The sequence below is a fragment of the Vanellus vanellus genome (assembly GCF_965231255.1).
Source record: "Vanellus vanellus genome assembly, chromosome: 5".
NCBI classification, from domain to species: Eukaryota; Metazoa; Chordata; class Aves; order Charadriiformes; family Charadriidae; genus Vanellus; species Vanellus vanellus.
Genome location: NC_138910.1, coordinates 15,090,918 through 15,096,917, shown reverse-complemented (window position 1 = coordinate 15,096,917; position 6,000 = coordinate 15,090,918). Strand labels below are relative to the sequence as shown.

The following is a 6,000-nucleotide window of genomic DNA, read 5'->3' as shown; positions in this document are numbered from 1 at the left end:
TGAAATATTATGCTAATGCGCCCTCTTATTTAGAGACAGTTCGCCTGTAGTCTGACCTGAGCGGTTCCGAGACTGTACGGTCACTTTAATCTACTAAGTGAAGCTGAAACAGACTGGGAATGTCGTGCGCTTAAAGCTGTATGAGGGGGAAATGTTGGCTGAAATTTGAAGGCACTATTTTTTCTTTTAGCTTTGTATTAAGTCCCGCAGTTTGAAGCGTTGCCCATCCTGCACTCGCATCCCCCCAGGGGAGCTGGTAAAGGGGGGGTTCTTCATGCCACCGCCACTGCTGTCAAACTGAACGTGAAGTTTTGTTTGAGGGTTCCTTGGGGTGACTCAGCAGGATACAAAAATGCACTTAAATGGGAGTTGTATTGTGTAAGCGCTCAACCACAGCACCAATTCCCCTTTAGCAATGTTGTTAACTAATACGCACTACAAGAAATTTAATGCTGCTCCAGATACTGGCTGGGATTGAAAGAGGAGTTTTTGGCTTTCCTCCTTGCATAACTTCAGTATTTCTTACGGGCAGGAAGGCTACTGAGAACTGAGGAATACCCCAGAGACCCGACGTGCAGGAGCCAGGCCACGGGTTTTTCCTCTCAAATTTTACTGACTTTGGTATGAAACGCATCAGAGATTTTCAGGTTTGGGTGTCTGAATATTTGGCTTGGTTTGGAAATACAGCTATCTTCACAGGAGCAGAAATGTGCCCGCTCTGAAGGCTGATCTCTTTTAGATGCCCAAGTACAGAGCTGGATGCTGAGATGTAAAGATCTAAACCTGAAACCTTTGGCTTACCAGTCCCGGGACCGCTGTCCCCAGCATTTACTGACAACATTTCCACACCTTCGAGGGTGTGGAAACAACCTGATGTGTTTTGAGACTCACTAATGGGTACCCCGGTACTCCCCGAAAATGCCACCGCAGCTTCGCCAGTGCTGCCCTGCATCGTGGCAAGATGTGCTGATAGCAAAAAAAAAAAACAGATTTCTCCTCACCAGCCACCTCCATGGCTGTGCTGCACAAAGCCGCTGCCAAAGTCTGCCCTCAGGAAACTGAGGAGAACATTTTCTCCCAGAAGGAAAATTTGCAGCCAACAGACGAGCCGAGTTTTGCACCAAACCTCTGACTCCTGTTGACAAACGCGTGTCTTACAAATCCCGCTGTTGATACACGTGAACCAAATGCCTCTGTGCTGCGGTTCGGTCGGAAAAAACCTACAGGGGTTCTCCTGGACGCATCTCCTGTGTCCCGAGACAGGGCAAGATTAGTGAGGAATTTGCAGGGTGAGCCAGCACAGCGCTGCAGCCAGGCGCTCTGTGGCCGCTTGCTGTGGGTCTGCTCCCTCTCACCTCCTCCATGCCGCTGGACCAATGCAGGTTTTGAGGCAGAGACTGGTGTCTCTCGTTTATAAAACGGCAGCGTGCTCCTCTCTGCCTCTTACTTAGGTGGGAAAGACAGCATGGAGGCTGTCTCTTGTTTCATGCAGGCCACAGCACGATGCCAGACTGCCTCGGGTAGGCATTTTCGGGGAGTATTGGGGTGTACGTAATGCTAATTTGGCACAGGAGGGGAGCTGGGGCTGTTCGTTTGTCTGTAAGAACCAGTTTGAGGCACGTACATCCGCTTTGCAGACCAGCATGGAGGTGGGCCCTGACCCAGCACGGTGAATTAGCGGGTGCCTAAATGCAGCCCCCTGAGATGCTCTGGGCACTTGGCACCTGCCCGAGCACCCCGCAGGATTGCGCCCAAGATGCTCCCATGGTAGGACACGGGCAGAGCCGGACGGATCCATCCTTCCTCATGTGGATGATTCTCATGTAGCCATCACCCACACCCTCTGGGAGGGCAGTGTGTGTGGATAAACGAGCGCACGGGCAGAAGTGGGACTTTTGTCAGCTGCAAGAGGAAAAGGTGTGAGGTGGCAAAGGTGCCTGCAGGTGAGATGTGAAGCACTGCTTTGGTTCTGCCTCCCAGCACCAAGGGCACAGAGAAGAGGTAGGAAAAGTACACACTCCCCGCGTGTTCCTTAAAGTCCCCTCTGGGATGAGCCTTGTTGTAATCAACACAAATTCTGCTGTGGCGATAAAAGTTGATAAGCCTTCCTCCTATTAGGTGTAAACATATACGTGAGTGTGTGCGTGCATGTAGCAGCCGGTTCTTTGTAGCACAGCGTGTGCCGTGCTCATGAACTCCCGTTTGTCGAATCCCGTGCCCTCCGGTTCCTGCCCCATCCACCAAACCCGCAGAGACGCGGTTGTTTATCCCCATCCCCATCCCCATCCCCATCCTCCTCCTCCTCTGGCGGCGGCTGCGCAGCCCCCCCCCGGCCCAGAGGGTCGGTCCTCTCCCTTTCAGCCACAACTCCCCCCGCCTCTCCCGGGTACCGGGCGGGGAGAGGGGAGGCACCGACCGCCCGGGCGGCTTAAGGTGCCGCCGCCCGCTCCCGCCGCGGTCCACCTTAACGCGGCGGCGGACGGGCCCATTGCCGCGCCGGGGGTCGGCGTGCCCCGGGTCGTGCCCCCACCCCCCCCCCGGCAACTGCCCCGCCGCCCCGCGCCCGCCGGACGGCGGTGTAAAAACGAGTCAAAAGTGATAAATACGTCGCCCTTCACCCAACCGCGGGTGATAGCGGGTCCCCGCCGCCGCCGAGAAACCCCCCCACCGGCGGCACCCGGCCCGGCCCCCCCGGCGGCGGCGGGGCCGGGCTATTTATAGCAGCCGCCGCGGCGATATAAGGCATGGCCGGGTGCGGGCTGCCCGGCCGCGGCCGCCGGGGCGGGAGGGGGCCGGCGGCGCTGCTGCTGCCGCTGCCCGGCCGCGGGCGCCGCTCGGCGGGCATGGGCGGGCGCTGAGGGCGCGGCCCCGGGTGAGCGGGGCTTGGGGGTGGGTGGAGGGATCGGGGGCGGGGGGGTGGCGCTTTTTTTTGGGGGGGGGAAGGCAGAGGAACAACCCCCAACTCAATAAATCGCCTTTTTTGGCTTCCCCCCTCCGGCCGGGGACAGGGGGTGCGGGGTAGCGCCGCGAGGAGTTGCGGCGCTCCACGCGTGGAAAGCCCACGGGGGTTGGGGGGAGGTGGGCTCACGGTGACCCCCAGCAGTAACGGTGGGGCTGTCCCCGCTCGCCTTTCCCCTTCCCCCGGCAGTCCCTGCCGAAATGCGGTGCCCCGCTCGGGCATGACACCCCCCCCCCCCCCCCCCCCCCCCGCCCCCCCTCCAATCCAGGAGGAGCGCTCCGCCGCTTTCCCTGCCCGCAGATCGCTGTCGGGAAGAAGGGGCTGTCGCCGACTGTCGCCGCGGAGCCGCCGGCGGCAGCAGCGCCGAGAGGCCGGGCTGGGGACGGTAGGGTGGCTGTGCGGCGCGGGTCGCGGGTCTCCTGTGTCCGTGGGGGATGGGGGGGGGGAAGTAGTGGTTGGGGTGTCATTCCTTCCCTGCTGGACGCGTGGAAAAGGGAATTTAGAAAGTCATGGTTGGACCGCGGTGGCTCTCGTGTCGTCTTCTGGGTGCGCGGTGGGGAGAGGGGGTCACTCCGAGTTACACGGTGTAAGGAGAGGTCTTTATAAATTGAGGGTTTGCTGGATTGTTGTTGTGTTCGGGGGTTCCCCCCAACCCCCCCTCAGCGGGTTCAGAGCCACGCGAAGCTTTTACTTTCCAGCCCCATGCGCGTTCTGATGTGTGTATTGAGAGATTTCTTTTATCTTGTGTTAAAACTCCTTTTTGGACCACTGAGTGCTTTGTGAAAGCTTCCAGATTCATGTGTTCGAGTTATTTGCGGGACTTTCAGAAGGAAGATAGAGATGCTGTCTTTAACTCCAAAGACGTAAGGAGAGGAGGAGGTACTACCCCCCCCCCCCCCCGCTTTTACTTTTTCTCTTCTCTAAGAAAACAAGCTGAACCGCCACTGAAGGACAAGGACTTTTCAGCCCTTGTGCTTGGGCTGCTGGGGATTAGAAAGAAAATTTGCAACTTTTTTTTTTTTTCTTTTTTAAACGGCTCAAGAGCTCTAGAAAGACTATTTAGAGAACCCTGCTGCCCAGACAGAGAAACGAAGATAAAGCCGTGCTGGCGGCAAGTTGAGGAGCAAGTTAAGAGTTAGAGCCGGGGTGGACCAGTCTCAGCATCCTGCACTTGGCTGCTCTAGTAACCCGCCCTGTCGAGGTGATGACTTTATGCTGTGGTGGTTTTGGGGTAGAAGCTGGGGTTTTGTTGGAGGAGCAAAGCGCACACAGTGAAGTCCTGACCCCGGCGTGAGGCTCTCCCCCAGCACAGGTAACTGCAGCCCTGCGCCCATCAGCTGGCACTTTTCTACATTAGTTCCTTAATGTTAGGAACGTGTGAAAATCTAAGCCACTGACTCTTTAGGTATCTTAAGTCATCTGAGTTTGGGTTTTGGTGGCTAGCTTAAAGGGGTGCTATTGACTGGAAACGTTCTATTTATGTGTTATCTGGAAACTGTTCTTCAACAATAGTTGGTACTAAGAATAAGCGGACCAACTTTATAGTCATACCTGGAAATAGATGTGCTTTCTGAATTTTCACTATGAAGCGACCCGCTTAACTCGGGCCCTTTCTGCACAAGAGATACATTTCAAAGTCCTAAGGCTGTCATTTTAATTTATGAAAGGTGTTTGTCTGTTTCTCTGAATCTGTTAGGGGCATTGTAAATATTTAAGAAAAACTAGGGAAAGAGAGAAAAAGGGTGTGGCAAGGAAATGATGAAGTAATAGCTTTAAAAAAGCCATCTCTCAGTAGTACAGATTTGGACCTAATAGAGATAAGATTTCTTTCTGTGTACTTGAGCCCAAAAATACAAATCTGACAGCATCTCTTTAAAAATCATAGTGCATCTAGAAAGGGTAGTTGTATTATAGTCCTGCATCTATTCCTTTGAGTTTCCTCCTCCATTCCGGGAGATATCCCATACCACAGAGTGTGTAGCCCAGATTGCAGGGGGCCAGACACCCCACCGGCGTGATTCCCAAATCCGAGCAGCTGCACCAGGGTCAGAGTTGGCCCAGCATCTGTTTTCAGAAATGATGTGAAAGGCAGTTTCTATTTATTGAAGTTCTTGGTGGGTGTTTTCACAAGCTCAAAACTTTTGTGCAGAGGAACTAAAAATTACAGAAACAAAGCTTGCCTTCTTCATGGGGGGAGTTTTTGGTATGTGTTGCATTAAGTTGTTTTTTTTTTTTTTTTTTCTTAAACTGAGACTGAGGCTAACAAAAGGGAGGAATAAAACTGTGTCATCTGGTGATTAGAGAGGACTCCTTTCCTTCTCCCCACACTTCTTTTGGCACTGGAGCGACATGGCATTTGGGGACTGGAAGGAGGAGGATGAGTCCTGTACCTGGGCTGGCCTTGTCACTGGCAGAGTAGTACATGAGGGCAGCGTAAAGACGAGTGAATATAGGACAAATGAATGTGATGAATCATTATCGTTGACATCATGCTGTGGTTCCTTAGAGCTCTTCTTTAACTGTGGACAGAAGTGATGTCCTGTACCTGAGACCTGTGTGGCCCTTTAGCTTGCACCACGTGCTGCTGGTGATGGTTCACTGTTGAGACCATCAGGGCAGAAACTCTGCTCCCTTCTGCTCTTAATTCTGGAGGGCTCCGTGACGAAAGCTGTTTGGCTCCGTTCATTTCTGCCCTTTCCTTTTTATGTTCCCTCTTTGGGTGTGAAATTTGGGGGTGTGAATTTTGTGGCTGGATTCAAGCCAAGAGCCTCTACCTATCTCCCCCAGTTGCCAAGCTGGGCATCCCTGCTGACTTACTGGGTACAGGTGAGTCAACTCATTAGGACGAATTGGTCTGCCCTGTGGAATTTTTTACGCTCCAGAGTTCAGTCTTAAGTTGGTTTTGCCTGGTTTGTTTGCTTTGCTTTGTGCTGCTTCTGCGATGTTGTCGTTCCTGGTGGCTCCACGCTCCAGCATCGCTCGGGCTGCGTGGGGCCTCTGGTGCGATGTGGTGGCCCCACGCGTGGGAGCTGCCCTTGCCT

The 6,000-nt window shown here is 54.1% G+C and overlaps 1 protein-coding gene across 3 annotated transcripts in view; it reads left to right on the top strand.

Annotated features, from left to right (window-relative positions):
• The first annotated feature begins 2,771 nt into the window (after positions 1–2,771).
• Positions 2,772–6,000, top strand: part of MRAS (muscle RAS oncogene homolog) — a 42,933-nt gene continuing 39,704 nt past the window's right edge. Inside the window, exon 1 of one of the 3 annotated variants that reach the window (XM_082483488.1) lies at positions 2,772–2,872. The gene's annotated coding sequence lies outside the window, so the exon portion shown is untranslated. Of the gene's footprint in view, positions 2,873–3,313; positions 3,345–6,000 lie in introns of those variants that run through there. The other 2 variants (XM_082483487.1, XM_082483489.1) reach the window with 2 other exon arrangements.